Source organism: Poecilia reticulata, chromosome 12 (genome assembly GCF_904066995.2).
Source record: "Poecilia reticulata chromosome 12, P_reticulata-male-v2, whole genome shotgun sequence".
Classification (NCBI taxonomy): Eukaryota; Metazoa; Chordata; class Actinopteri; order Cyprinodontiformes; family Poeciliidae; genus Poecilia; species Poecilia reticulata.
Genome location: NC_088841.1, coordinates 19,540,473 through 19,556,975, shown reverse-complemented (window position 1 = coordinate 19,556,975; position 16,503 = coordinate 19,540,473).

Below are 16,503 nucleotides of genomic sequence, written 5' to 3'. Positions count from 1 at the left end.
GGAAGGAGGCGACCTTGTCAACAACACCTACTTCCTGAAGACACATTATCTAAGTTTCATTTCTCTAGGGCTCATCTGCAGGCTTAAGACTCTTGTGTCAACACTGCTATGAGAGAACGAACTGAGGATGTTTCTGAATATGTTTTTATGTAGACATATAAATAGGATTTTAAAAGGCAAGGAAATCATATGGGTAGCTTTCATAGCACAAATATCGCAGACTTGCATCACTTTCTGACGTATCTTTTTTGTCAAATGATCAGATGGAGGAGAGCAATGAAATAACTTGACCCAGGATGCACCACAGTCGCCCTGTGTTTGGCTTGAGTACACTCCCACTGCACACTACATACCAGCAGTACTTAAGAGACAGTTCTCTGAACACATGAAGACCATGTGAGGATTAGAGAGGAGCTTCTTTTCATCCTGTGATCCTCAGTGACCTAATCTTTCAATCAAGCGCCCACGGAGTATTTTTTAAAAATACAAACAGCATAAACGGCTCTTTTGCACTCTAAATCTGTCAGGAAAAGAAAATGCTCTAGCTTTCATAAGACAAAAGGGATGATCACATACTTCCTGCACAGCCTTGTCTGGGCGAAGGATAAAAGGGGATTGGCTCCATGCTAAGGGAAAACACTGGATGGATAATAAGGAGCATGCAGCAAACTCAAAAACAGTACATTGAATCTTAATTTTACTAAAAATTTTTAAAACTTTTTTTTTTTACATCATCTTCGCAGCCTTAAAGCAGAACAATGAGTCGTAGTGCAATCTGAAAAATCTGCAACACAAGCATTTACCAGCTCTTCTGCTATTTACTAGGGTAAGATTTGTTTTTTTTTTATCAATTTATTTTAGGAATAGCTTATTCGTATAATAAGTAGTATATTCTATATTTTATCTGCTGTCTGTAGCAAGCAGAGTGATACACCGACCGACAAGAAACAGAGTTATTAGTTAGTTATTAGTGTTATTCTTACCCTTTTCCAGATATTGCACAGTTCAATTTGTCACCAAAATCTAATCAAACATTTTGCATCATAGAAAATTCAGAAAAGTTCATAGTTGAAAAATGTTGGTGAATTTTAAGTCATGTGTTTTGTTTCCAATTTATTTTCTGTAATTAGGTTATCTATTGGATTCTCTTCTTTCTAGTGCTGGCAGGTTTGTATGAACTTTGGGTGACTTGATCATAACTTATTTTAAATGTTTTTACCATTACTGAATACAAATATATTCCTTCTCAAACAGAATGCATACGTTTATCATAAGCTAAGCTAAGGGAACACACTGGAAATCTGGGTTGTATTTTCCTAGATTGAGGTAATATATTTTTAGAATGTCTCGCTGAGATCTCTGAGGTAAAATCCCTTCAGAGACTGTGTCCTTCTTTCCTTTTTTAACTAACGGTCATAATTTAATCATTGCAGTGAAGAGGAATAGCAGCACAATCATCTGAAAACATTAATTATATAAAAAGCTCTGAATACTATTCATAAGATTTTCACTTCAAGCTTAAAAATCCCTACACAGTCCCTTCATCTGCAATTCTTTTTGAAAATTGCTAATTTGTCGTTTTGTCTTCCTGCTTCTCGATTACTCATTTACTCTCACTAAACTAAATTATAAAGATATAAATAAGAAAATTTGAAGTAAGGACAAAGGACAGAGAGAATCCAGAGGCTGAGGAAAGGAAGGAAAAGAATTTCTGAGTGGCGGCTGCAATTTTTTTGTGTGTGATTTCCATCCAAGGAGGCGTGTTTTCACAGCTCACCGATTTCATTTCACAACTGACTGACACAGAGCTGAGCTGAACAAAATAAACTTTGTAAAGCAGGGGCAGGAAAAGGTTAGGCAGATTTTTATGTCTGTTTTGTATTGGCTGTACGGCAAACAGTTTTTATTATTAATACCATCACTGCCAACAGACACTGAATACCTAACTTTAAACATACGTTAATGCTGCTTTTACGTCTACAAATAAATGCACTTCATTGCAGTTATTTTGACTGGATAAATTTGCTTTAGTGGAGGTGTGGGAAACTAATTGCTTCTTTGCACGTCTGCACTCAAGCACAATACAATCGCAGGTTAAACTTTACATTTAATTGGCAGTTTCAAAGTTACTAATTAGGGAGGAAACTGAGTAACACTGCTACCAGTTTTTTTTTTTTGCAAATCTCACTTATAAAAATGAGCTTTTTTTTTTTTTTTACCAAGTGGAGGGTTAAAACTCTAATTTAAGCTATATTTTTCAATAAAATTTCAAAGTTGGAATAAAGCTTAAGTTTGCAAAGAGTTTGTAAAGACATGGGGGAAAAAATCTCATTGTACAAAAATATCACTCAGGAGAAGGATTCAAAATATCCAAAACTTTTCATTTTGAATAAAACACAGCCATCAAACTTTACAGTATTGTAAAGTTGTATGTAGAGCAGGTTGATTATAGGAAATTATTCATTGAGTTCAGGAAAACGGTGCATTTACAGCACTTGAAGAACTGGGAGTTGCTTTGAACAATCTGTATTAGATGCATAATTAGCACTCTGAATAACGAAGCAATAAATCTGTTCAACTCTGTGGCTGAACAGATTTGTTGTGTCGCAGAGTCCGCTGAGTAGCAAGTTTTGGACATAATGTGTTTTTTATTCATGTCTGTTAGTTTGTGTGGGAATAATTTGGATTCTGACTCCATATCCTATAAGGCCAACTCTGGCATCTTTACACTGGCTGCCTGTCTTTTATCGAATAGATTTTAAGATTCTTTTGTTAACTTATAAAATTTTAAATGGGTTAGCCCCCCCCTTATCTTTGGGACCTTTTAAATTTCCGGTCTGTGTCCAGAACCCTACGATCAAATAATCAGTTAATACTGACAGTTCCTCGGACTCGACTCAAGAGGAAAGGAGATCGAGCTTTTTCTGTTGCTGCTCCTGTTTTATGGAATAACGTACCTTTCCAGATTAGAACTGCCAACAGCCTGGATCATTTTAAATCGCTTCTTAAAACTCATTTTCACTCTTTGGCATTTCATTTATGTATTGTTTTGTGCTCTGTTTTGTCATTTGTGTTGTTGTTCTTGTACAGCACTTTGGTGCAGTTTTATACCTGTATTAAAGAGCTATATAAATACATTTGACATTAAGTTTCCTTTTTTGTTTCCTGCCACATGTGCAGAACATCTTGCCCCTTTGCAGTTTTTGGTAAATAATGTGGCAATTAATCCCAGGTAGGGTGCCACTGTTGCTTCTCCTCCTTCTCTCCTGTATCAGCCACTGTTTCTTGCACTGACTTTTCAAAGCAAAGCTGCACAATTCATGTGAACGTTGCTTTTTGATGGGCCAGAAGATGCATAAGTTGACAGAAATTACAAAGTAAATGCATGTTTTCAAAGTGGTATACATGCCAAGCAAATATTTAATAGACATCTGTGTGACAATTTGCTTTAAGTAATTGAAATCACACAGTTATAATTTTATTTTTTTTTTTAAAGTGTGAAATTTCAAGAACTGGACACTTTTCCAAATTACTACCCACACAAAAACATGTTGGTGGCTCGGGCTGCGATGCTCATTATCTCGGGTCTAAACGGAAATCAGAAAGACTTTAACACTACTATTTGTTTATTTATCATCATTGCAGGATTCCCAACTATCCTTGCTTACCATAGACGTATATTTGTATTGTGCTGCCTTAGTAGTGGCAGTATCATACTACAGGCTTACTTTTAGTAAAAGTGATGGAAATGAAAAGTTCCAAGTCAATTTTATCTGAAAACTTTCAGGTGTTTGCTAGACTGGCAAATATAGAGAAAAATATCTTCCCCCAATAAAAAAAAATCAATGTTTTGAATATGACCTAAACCATAATCTATGCTTCTTACGTTGCCTGTACTTGAACAGCAATAGGTGCTTTTTTATTGTGCAACACTGTTTCATGTCCCGCCCCTGTGTACATAAATATAACCTGTACAAACAACGTTTAACAGACACATCAGTGGAGCAGTGAGGTGGAGAGGAGTGGAGTTGTTCAGATTATCAGTGGGGGGTCACTTAATCCTAAGAAACAACTGCAGCATGGCAGAAACTGCTACTGCTGCTGACTTTGTGGGGATAACAAGATGCTTCTCAGTCAAGCTGTCCAAAATAAAGAATAACCAAAAACTGTACCGTTAGCAGGGATTTTTGCAATCCAGTTTGAATCTATTTTGAAGCATTTATCTAACTATGACTGTAAAAAAGATAAAGGAAAAGATAATAGATTAACTGTCACACAGAAACTGCATACATGCTTTACAAGCCTTTGTAAAATTGCTTCCCTCCTTTATAATTAATACATTTTTTCACGTGTGACTCAACTCCTGTCCTTTACACCACATTTGAATCTTCCATCTTGAATGCGCAACCTATAACTGAGTATTCTTAAAACCCGGTGATGCTTCACACTGCCTGAATGAGCTTACAAAGATTTATTCTAAAGCATGAAGCAGCAACACAGAAAACTACATACTCTGTCTTGTGGCCACTGTGCTGCTGAAAACTGCAGCTAATTAAACGGCTCCAACATTCACTTGCTTTCTGGCTACGTAGGACGTAAATAAATACTTCTCACTCACATATTCTCACACCTCAGATTATGAGCAGGCTGATCTGTGTGTTTGTGTGAGATTGTGTGTGGACTGGCTGCAGGAGGAGGATACTGTTGCCAAAGGGATAAATCATAATTTCCATTCTATCCTCTGCTAATTTCAAATACTTAGCAAAGCAATAACTACCTTGCAGACAGATGGGCTCACCTGAAGCTTCGCTGCACACTGTGTGTAATGTCTGACCCGACTTCTTACTGTTAGCCTCAAAAAGAAACCAAGAGCATCAACAGATTCTATGTCATTAATAAACCGTGCAGCTGCACCGGATTACATGTTCCCACCACATCATAAACACAGAGAGTTGACTTTGACTCAGTCCCGTGTAGATCACGATGATGCCCCAAATCAGAGGCTTAAAATAGCTCCCAAAAATGCACTCTTCAGATTAGGTCCTGCACTGGTAACGTCTGCGAAGGTTATTGAAGGGAATTTCTTTTGCTTATCAAACTCAACGAAGAGTCATCTCCGGCCTGGAGAAAGTGAACTTGGATCTGTGTTAGTTTCTAAAGTTAGTAATGGGCATTTTAGGATGCCATTTATTAGGGTTTGCTCTTGTTAATAATATCATTTTTAAGTGAGTTCATATAGGCAACACAAAAATATAAAAAAGCTATGAGTGATAATTGTTGCAAATTAAAAAAAAAAAAAGATTCTGCAGGTAATTTAGGGTTCCTACACCTTTTTTTTTTTCTCCAAGTTCTACAGATTTCGAGACTTTTTAGACATTTCAGGAGTACAAAACAGGAAAAAAATATTGCAGATATTTACACAATAGTGAGTGAAGCTTTAAAAATGGACATCCAGAAACCACAGACTGGAAAAAGGGATGGACGGACCAACAGATAGATGGCATGAAGTTACTTAACAAGAGCAGACATGGGTTCAACATCTTGCATCAATATTAATAAAAATGAGAACTTAAACAGATCTAAAATTTCAACCTCATTCTCAGTCAACCGTCCTCTTTAGGAATATGCATAATAACGCTAATGTGGTCTGTGTCTTTCACAGTCTGGATCCAGACTCATCTGAAGCCTTATCTGGACTCAAGTCGGTTATTAGGTTCCAGGCTTTTATGACAATTGCTCCAGAGCAATCACTGTGATTGATGGCAGGAGCCTGCAAGGCGGCCTGGCTGACTGTTTCTGCAGAGAGAAGTCAACCCGTGGAGAGATGGAGATGTAAGTGTGATAAAAGAGCTCAGCTTAAATCCTGAATAAAATCAGCAAGGTTGTCTCTAAAACAAGAACATACAAGAGTAAAGACATCATCCAGGCTTCGTACGAGTGCTCTGAAACCCGATTGTTTTATATGTTCACAAAACAGTTGACATTTAAACCAATTATGAAAATCATTGGCATGCTGTGATCTTAGCAACGTCACCCACAATTATCCAAAAACACACAGAACACGTCCAAAACAAAGAACTTGTGCTGCAACATTATGAAGACTTTATGATCCCCTGCTCTAGAGTTACAAAGCTCTAAATCTCACCCAACTCATTGCTGGTGGAAAAAGTCTGATTATGATGTAAAAGCAGAATCTTAAACGCGCTTAGGCATGTCAAACACAAAGCAGACCTTCTGTCAGTTTAACTCTGCAAAGATTTGCCAAAATTTGCCTTCTCCGGGTCAGGGGGGGTCGTCCTGCCTCAAGTGGAGGAGTTTAAGTATCTGGGGATCTTGTTCACGAATGAGGGAAGAAGGGAACAGGAGATCGACAGGCGGATTGGGGCAGCGTCTACTGTGAAGCGGGCACTGTACCGGTCCGTCGTGGTGAAGAGAGAGCTGAGCCAAAAAGCGAAGCTCTCGATTTACCGGTCGATCTACGTTCCCACCCTCATCTATGGTCATGAGCTTTGGGTCATGACCGAAAAAACGAGATCACGGGTACAAGCGGCCGAAATGGGTTTCCTCCGCAGGGTGGCTGGGCTCTCCCTTAGAGATAGGGTGAGAAGCTCGGTCATCCGGGAGGGACTCAGAGTAGAGCCGCTGCTCCTCCACGTCGAGAGGAGCCAGTTGAGGTGGCTCGGGCATCTGGTAAGGATGCCTCCTGGACGCCTCCCTGGTGAGGTGTTCTGGGCACGTCCCACCGGGAGGAGGCCTCGGCGAAGACCCAGGACACGCTGGAGGGATTACGTCTCTCGGCTGGCCTGGGAACACCTTGGGATTCCCCCGGAGGAGCTGGAAGAAGTGGCTGGGGAGAGGGAAGTCTGGGCCTCCCTTCTGAAGCTGCTGCCCCCGCGACCCGACCCCGGATAAGCGGAAGAAAATGGATGGATGGATGGAGATTTGCCAAAACTTAAAAAAAAAAAAAAAAAACTAGCCCGTTTTACAATGAAGCTTTTACTGTGTTATGTCAAGTGACAGAAACAGCAGGAAATGATGGGAAGAGACACTTGTTTGGTACGCACAGCAGTCTCAGAATAAAATTATGCAGCACAGAAGCCTTGTTCAGAACTAGAGTTTGGTAAGAAAGGCCAGAAACCCTCTTGTGGTAGAGGTAATCCTAAAAGCTCAATGTTTTTGTCTTTAGCTCTATCATTTCCACAGTAAATGATGATCTTTATACTGAGTAAGGGAAAGTCACATATTATCCAACATTCTCTACTAAATACTGTAGGAAACAAAGCTGGACATAAAAGCGCCAATAATTGGGAGGTATTTCCTGGATATTCTAATTTAAATTAAAAACATGAAAGAGTGGTTGCGGCTTTTCACAAATACATTTGGATTTCTGCACTTTGTGAAAAAAACTGAACAGGGGAAAGTTATAAAAAGCTTATTGTAGTAGAGGTTCCCAGCCCATACCTCCAACTTCTGAGTAGAACACCAATAAGCCAAACCTCAAACTGTAACAAACTAACAGGAAGTCATAAGAACTTATAAATAGCTTTTTATAAAGGGTGTGTTCATACTTATCAGGCTAAGTCTGAATAAAGCAAACAATGGTGCAAATACTCTGCACCATTTGCAAGCATTTGTTGCACCCAAAGCAACAAATGCTGTGAGTGCAAACTTTAATGCATTCAAAAAACACGTGTTAGAGTTCAACATTCAAACATTTTTTTTATTAGATTTTTTCTAAAAAAAAAATCAAAAATATCCATTTGTGAAAGTACCATCATAGAACCAAACTGAATCCAGCTAATACAGCTAGCTTCACCACAGTAGTCCATTACATTGCAGCCTACAGGTTCTGTGAGATTGTCTTTAAATTGTCATTTGTTGGTTCAAAGTAAGAATCTCACTGCAGAATATCAAACTGATACTAAAACCAGAACACATATTTTGAACACACATTTGCATTTCAGTGTTTATTGTTGGGTTATAACTAAGCCATTATTGTGTAACTGTAGCTTTTGTTTTGGTATCAATATTTTGAACTTTTCTGTGATTTTTAAATAAATTTTAAAAAATCTGAAGACTTAATTAAAATTCAAGACTTTAAATATTCTTAATAGCCAAGCACACAAAATAGCTAACATAGACAAAGTCAACATGAGTACGATCAATGAATTTAAATATTATATTTTTAATTCATTTGGATTATTTAAATACTATTAGATATACAAAATGTGAATCTATATTGACTTCAATGAAAGTGATAAGAATATATGTAATCCTCTTTTGGTTTTACACTTTTATACATTTGAAAACTTTTCCCAAAAACAAAGGATTTCTAAGCAGCAAAAAATCTCAGTTTGACATTCAGCTGAACTTCAGTTAATTGCAAAAATTAAATAGCTTAATTCTGATTGGATAGATAGGGTTGGCTCAGAAAAATCTAATTGCTGCAAAACAGGATGTTTCCGATATTACCCCTTATCTTATTGTGGTGAATATGGCATGCAAATTATGGAAAGGTCAGTGCAGTAAACCCTTAAATAGCCTCTTGGCATTTAGGCAATATTTTGTGTCCTTTTTTATTGCTAAAAGATGCTATTTGGCGGCTCAAATAAAACAGGATATTACTAAATTATTCAAACATCCAGCGTGAAAGCAAAACAACTTAGGCTTAGTCAAGAATGCCAGAAAAAGTGCCACTTGTAGGAAGGCAAGACATATTCTCAGACTGACTGATAGTGAGGCATTTCAGGATTTAAATCAAAATTTTTCCATTCTGAAAAGCTTTTATATATGCATAATGAATGGCTCAGCAAAATTAATCTGTGAATTTAGCACAGAATCTAAACCTATCAATTCTACCACCAAATTCTGGAACTTAACATTTCACAGCCCTGCATCTAGATCTGAAATCACTCCCAGTATCTGGCTCTACACAAAACCTTTGTGCACACTTTCATACAAAGCCATGTATGGATAAAAGCAGAAAACAGGAAAGGCTACAGCCTTGGCCTTTTGTGTGCCTCCCTGTGGATTAAGTTAATTCTGTTGTGGTTCACACTTTATCTTAGCACAGTTGCACATGTCAAAACACGCCGTCAACTGTTCCTTAAATTGTGCTTAACTTAATAAAATATGCATGTTGTAATAAGCCTGATTAAAAAGCAACAAATGCTTCAAATGTGAATCCTTCTTTAAGTCAGGAACATAATGTTTCACTTAATGTTTTGCATGTTTCTACAAAGAAGGTCAGTTTATTCAAACCGAACCAGTAACTCTGCAAAGAGTTCCTGTTCCTGAATTTTTTTTACTGATAATATTTAACCAAAATTTGTTATTGGTCATCAAGCGTTACAAACTAACTTTCAGTTAGTTGCACAAGATAAATGCACTCATTCAGCTTATCTGTTGGACAACGACATATGTAACCAAATATAAACACTGATCAATGATACAAGTGTAATATAAACACTGATCAATGATACAAGTGTAATATAAACACTGATCAATGATACAAGTGTAATATAAACACTGATCAATGATACAAGTGTAATACTGGAAAGGCTCATATTATGCTGCTCGACAGCTGATGTACCTTATATTGGACGTATTGGGTGGGTGCCAACAGAATTAGTCAGCTTGACTCATTTTTCTTAAATTGGAGAATTTGAAATTCAAGTCCACATATCATACCATCATATCATGCTTTCTCATAATAAAAAGCTACTTTCATCAGAGATAAAAGAATTTCAATGAAATCCAGTTGTTGAATAAATATGTATACTGCATAATTCAGTTGCCATCTTTTGCAGAAATCACTTAGAGATAAATAGATGTGTCCTGTCTCATCTAGCCACCCTCTCAAGTCATTGTGGAGGGACTTCGGTCAGCTTTCCCGTACTTGTTTGTTCAGCCTAATGAGGTTTGCAAAAAATTTGCAAAGACCCTGCAGCAACATCATGTCCATCAGGCAAAGGTTTTCACTTTGAATAGGCCATTGCATCAGATTGCTATCATTTTCAGTTATTCCCTAGTTGGATTGCTACAAAACACTACATGTCATCTATGTCTCCTGTCTAGGGTGCAATATCTTCTGCCAGCATCTACTGGAGTAACCGCATCAGAATCAGCGACTTGGAAAAGCTCAACAAGCTCATAATGAAAGTTGGTCTTGATCTGAGGGGCAATGCCATAGATCTGCTCACTCGCATAATGCACTTGTAACTTATCAGACAATTGATAACTGAAACATTACTTCACATCAAAAATTAAAACATACCTTACAAAAGAGGAAATCCAGTTGGTGGTTAACATCCGTCCAGCAACTTCTTCCCCTAAAGATGAAATAAAATACAATAAAAAAACCGAAACAAACTACAGAGCAATAGATCCCAATGGGCAGATGGCAGCAGTTAGCAGCAGTTAACAGTTTAAACATAGCTAAAATGCGCACAACGTTAATAATAACAGTTAAAAACGTATACAAACTTACACATAAAACACTGTATATGATTAGATTTGTGAAAAATGTGTTAAATATAGTACTTGTAATGAAAACACTGAGCTAATACCAGAGTTACAGACGGCAACAGAAAAAGCGGATGAGCGGTCAGATACTGGTTGCTGTGGTAACCACCGACTGTTAAGAGCAAAATAACAGAACTTAATACCTTAATAATAACAACGGTGCGTTCAACACCAAACGCTTTTTGAACGTCAGGCGCGTCTGGTTTACATTCAGAGTCTATGTGGACCGTTGGACGCTCTCGACGCGTCTAACGGTCCAAACGGTTCAAATCGCGCCGCGCTAGGCGCTCGAAACGCGCTGTAACGGCCCTCGACGTGCGTCGACAAAGACTTTGAATGTAAACCAGGCGCACCTGACGCTCAAGACGCGTCTGGTGTGAACGCACCACAAATGTCTGGAGAAACAACTTCTTGACTAAACAAAATCAAATTGAAAAATAAACACATTTTGACGAACTTCACATCAATAATGTTGTTAAAATAAAACTCTGCTACGCCAACGCACACACCTGTGTGCTCCAGACCAGCAAACTACCACAAATCCCGTTTTGCTAATGGTCAGCTAACGTGTAATTTTATTACTCCAATGGAATCAACAAGGCTGAATTTACTGGAAATGTGATATTTTAGGTTTCTTCTCATTAGGTATCAATAGATGGAAAAATCCTTTGGCTTGATGGGATACCACTCATAATGAGTGAATGTTTCTAAGTAAGACTGCCTAATCCACCAGATGAATGGAGATTTAAGTGTAAAGTGGTGTTAAGTTTGGGAGTTAAAAGGTGGAGGTGGGACTTGTGATGACATAATATATTCTCCACATTGAAGACAAAACAGTGGGTGCAGTGATTACCTAATCTGTCTTTCTGCATCAAGACAAGAAAACAAAGAGCTTTTAAAGACGTTGCTGCCATTAACTGAGTAGACATATGTGGGTGAGGTGACGATGATAATGAATAAGTTCTGGCTGGCTCGGAAAAAATCAGGCTAATGAGTTGGCGTTGGTACAGATGGCTCAAAATTAGCCTGAAGGCAGTTTGTCTCTCTTAAACGTCTGCAGGGAATGGCTAAAAAAGGACGGCAAAGAGCCTGATGCCTGAAACAGCCACTTTAACTCTTTATTTCTGTTTTATAGCAGGTGAGGTTACTGTATTATACTCAGCTGTTCACAAAATTCCCTTATTTTACCTGGTTGACCGGTTCATCTCCAGATACTTGGGAACTTTTACAGGGTTTGAATTCTGCTAGCTGCTGTCCAGAACTGGATGCATGCCATTCTTAGGCTTTCAATTTCTTCATGATGCACGGAGGGATTATTATAATCTAAGATGATAAATTCACATAAGAACTTAAGAAAGGGAATAATACTGCTCTTTTCTTGGAAAAATAAGAGGATACACGAAAAGATGAGGATCTAGTGGCTCACGTCATCAGAACTGGATCAGTCCAATGTGTTCATGGATTTGACTCTGTAAAATGTTTCACCCATGTGGATAAGGACAAATATCTTGGCAATGTAAAGCTGGTTTATATAAGTTTTCCTGGAAGGCAGCAACCAGGATTTATTACCAGAGGAGCAACGCTGCTTGATTTCTTTTCAGGTTAAAATCTTAAGAAGATGAGCGAGATCTCACTACGTTTTAAAATTCAGAACTGTTTTTTAAAACAGGAAGAAGTTTTAACTTAGACCATTAAAAAGGATTTCAGAAACTCTTTCTAGTTTAATTCTTGCGTCATAAAAAATAAAATGTGGGTCTCATTAAGTCCTCCAATGATTTACAAAACTACACTTAAAATCTATTGTTGACACGGATTTTCCCACAGTAAAAAAGATGGCGCATCTACAATAAAAACGCCTCACTGAGGTTTTGGTGTGACCAGTTTTATGCGAGTAGCAAATAAAAATGTAAGCCTTCATGTTTGTGTTTTTAATCCAGCTGCCCATTTTGTGTTGACCTGCCTGACAACACAAAATTATAAATGTTCAACAAATTTCTAGGCAAAATATTTGTTTTTTGATCAAAAGCCCCCGAAATGTCAACTGGATCCTCTATTGATATAAATACTAAGTTAACATCATGTGTGTCAGTGGGTTAAATTGATGCCAACTAGTAGAAATGTAAACAGAAAGTTAATACTTAATACCTGCAACTTGGCCACCATTTTATATGCACAGGCTGTCATATTGAATATGGAGTTCATTGTGGCTCATGTTCCTTCAAATTTCCATGTCAAAATCCAGATAGGTGGGTTTTCTGATTAAGCTTAATAGAAATTTAATTTTTTTAAAAGTCTGATTTTGAGTTTAGCTTATTCCTTGCTTTACTTTGACTTTACCATCTACAAACTCATTAATTTAACATATAGTGGACCCAAAGTCAAAATGAATACTTGAAACTCTATAAAAAGTCTCTGTTTTATTAGCTCAAGCAATAAATACATTTTAACATGCTTTCCCAAGCACTATGGAAGTCATAGCACTACTGCAGAAGTTAACATTGACAGTCCACCTCTGCCCTTAGGGGTACAGCCTATCAGTGCAAAGGAAAATGACTCGTGGATTGGCTGCCTTGTAAACAACGTGGGTCAAGTAGCACATTTGTTTTCCAACTTCTTAGAAAACTTCTAAAAAACAAATGTGATATTTTGTGTGGCATATTTTTGAAAGAAATGCGGAAATTGACACATTTTCATGAATACTTTTGAGTTATATTCCACAAGGAAGTCCTTGGACAGGTGAATCCGCAAATACAGAACTGCAAATGATAGAGGTCCATTGCATTCCTTCTTTTTTGCATGCAGCGACCTACAAAATGACTGTCTGCCCCAGTGAAGAGCCATACAAAGGCCTTAAAATAAATGACTTTATGGAGACTGGTTGACCTGAATATTCATCTTTATGCTGCAGTTTTCTACCAGTCAACTTTAGAACACGTTTGCTCCTCCCTTACCAGCCTTCTCTTTGTGTGGCCGTGGCTAGAAAACATGTTCAGTCTTGTTGGTTGCAGTTTGCATTTTCAGTTAAAAAAAAAAATATTGCTCTATTGTTGCTGTGGCCAAGTTTAGAGCATCAAAATCAACACATACATGAGTTACTTCAATGACAATGTTTGTTGGTGTTCCCATTTTGAAGATTGCCTAAGGGAAATTGTCAGTCGTACAATATTTATATGCTAGAAAAACAATAAATAAAGGAATCCATTGAAAAGTTCCTAGACACTTTCAGCACCTATAAACCACTTTTTATTTACTTATTGGTTGATGATACATATGATGCAGAAGTTTAAAACTTTGTATGTAAAGCCAACTATTTCACTCAAACTTAAATGTTAAACTTTTCTTAATGTTTCAATATATGTGTCTAACACAACAGATACATTTATAAGAGTGCTTACACCTCATAAAGATAATTATTGTTGAGCGCACTGCATGTCCTTAGTCTTTTTCTAACTTTAAAAAGTTCAAAACAGAACGTACATGAAGAGAGAATTTTAAGTTTTGTTTCAGTGAGGAAAATCCAATTTTTCAGTAGTTGACCGTCTGAACAATGATCAGAGCTGATCAAGGAGAAAATTGCTAATAATAAAAAAAACAGACTAACATGGTACAGTCATGTAACTATAAAGTTTTTTTAAATAAAAAAAGGGTTTTTAGATAAGAATTTTAAAATATTCCATCCAATTCAGGCTTACAGTAATTGACAATATTGTGCAAAGTCCAGATTGATGAAACCACTTTATTAGGATCTAATACCCATTATATTCAAAACACACACATTTTATAGAATCTATACATTATGAATATGGTGAAGGAAAATTGAGGAAGGACCCAAAAGAGAAAACAGAAAAGGCAGGTCAGGGAAGATTAGACAAATAGCACCACAGACAAACCGACTGAAACATAAAACTATCATATGTAGGAACCAATCGTGTACTGGCAATTTTGCCTCTTGTCCATTTTTCAGTTCTGAAAGGCCATGATTTTTCAGAGGATGTTTTGTACCAACTCTCTGTTAACATTTTAGGAGGGCAGCATTTCACTTTAGTTTTGCTGACCAATCATTTGAAGTGCTTTTCTATGCTCATCACCTTTTGTCATATTGGAGCATAAAGGTGACTTAAATGAATAATATCTACTCCCTGAAGGCTACAGAGTTATTTTGCCTTGATCAGGGGTCAAAATCAGTCATATTTTGTTAGATAGCTGAACATAAAAGGGACCGGGACCACCATCAGTAAATGGCAAGCAATTTCAAACTTTTAGAAAATAAATAATACACATAAATGGTGAGATTTTAGCATTTTTATTGGTGTTTATATCCACAATTCATCAAAATATGTACTCATACCACAACTAATAAACTGATGAAAAAATAGTTATAACTTGGAAAAAATTACAATCTATCAGAAACTCTAAAGACACAGCAGACTCCAACTTGCCCCCCCTCACCCCACCCCCCAAAAAAAGACTCAAAAGCAATGCACTATCACATGAGTGTGTTATTATGGCTAAATAAATATGTCAATTGACATAAACAAGAAATAAATGAGTTAAATACTTATTGTAGCTTCAGAGTGTTAGATCTGGGCCGTTGCATCAAAGCCAAAACTGCATCACCACTCAGATGTACTTCGAATTCAATAACCACCATCTATTGTTGACATATGTGTTGGCCTTGGTTGTTTTTACAAAAGCTAGCTAGATAAAAGTATAGCATGAAATGCAACACTTAAATAATAAGGTATTAGTAGTGTTCTTTGTTTTTTGATGTACCAATGTTTTTGATGTTTGATGTACCAATTGGTCCACGGACCGGTACCGGTCCACGGACCGGGGGTTGGGGACCACTGCTCTAGACTATGTTGGTCTATTGTTATACAAAGCCATAACAAGATTTCCTTTTGTTTTTTCCTGTGTTTTATAGATATTTATATCTGATTGACTAAGTCTTGAATCTTAAATTCAAATGTACAGAAATCTGTGCCTTCCTAAAGAGGCAATGTAGGTCACTTAGTAGCAAGTTGTGCAATAAATCCTTCAAATTAAATCGTTGATAGATTGTGAGACTAACTGATTTATAGTGAAAGTGTCTTTGCTACATGTTACACTTTTTCTCTAAACTTGAGTAAGAAATTGCAGACATCCTGATGCTGTGTGAAACTACAGACCAGCAAAACAGACAAAGCTTCAGGGAAAAGCAGTGAAACAGCCACATGTGTGCAATGACATATTACTGACATTGTTCTGTTTGTCTAAACAAATGGCTACACTACAGGCAGTAAATGCCTACTGACGCACTTGTATTTTACTGCATGTTTCTCAAGCAAAAGAATGACCGGATGCCTGTGGATCCCCTCTTATTACCAGTCCTATCACAGGTCAGCTATGACTACCGTGTGTTTAAGAATCCATATTGTGAAGTAGACACACCTCAAGCTCAAATAATATATGAGTAGCCATATCGTAAAATGACTGAACTTCAGAACTACAGGAGGTTTCAATGAAAGTTTCAAAGCTCTAGTTCCAGCTTTCAGGTCACCACCTCTACAGTGAACAACCTATCCCTAATAAAAAATTAAAGAAAATTTTGAAATTGCACTAAAGGACGAATTATAATAATTATTATAAACAATTTACAGCCATTCACACACTAATAATCCTGCACCCATGACAAATTAAGTCACACAAATTACAACACGTCTTTAGTGAATTCAAACTAGTACTGTAAAAAAACAAAAAAAAAAACAATACAAAATACATGTCCAACTTTTTAAAATCTTACCCCACCTGCTAAAGGCTCGTCGCCTTTTAAATCCAGATAAAACAGGAGCAAATAGGATTTAGTTCCCTCTCATATTCCCACTTCAGTGTAGAAATTACTAAACTGCCGCGTGCCCATGGAGCCTGATCCGCACGAGCTGCAGATGAGTGACACTGAGAGGCATACGCTGTGATAGAGCGTCTCGTGCCGCGGAGAGA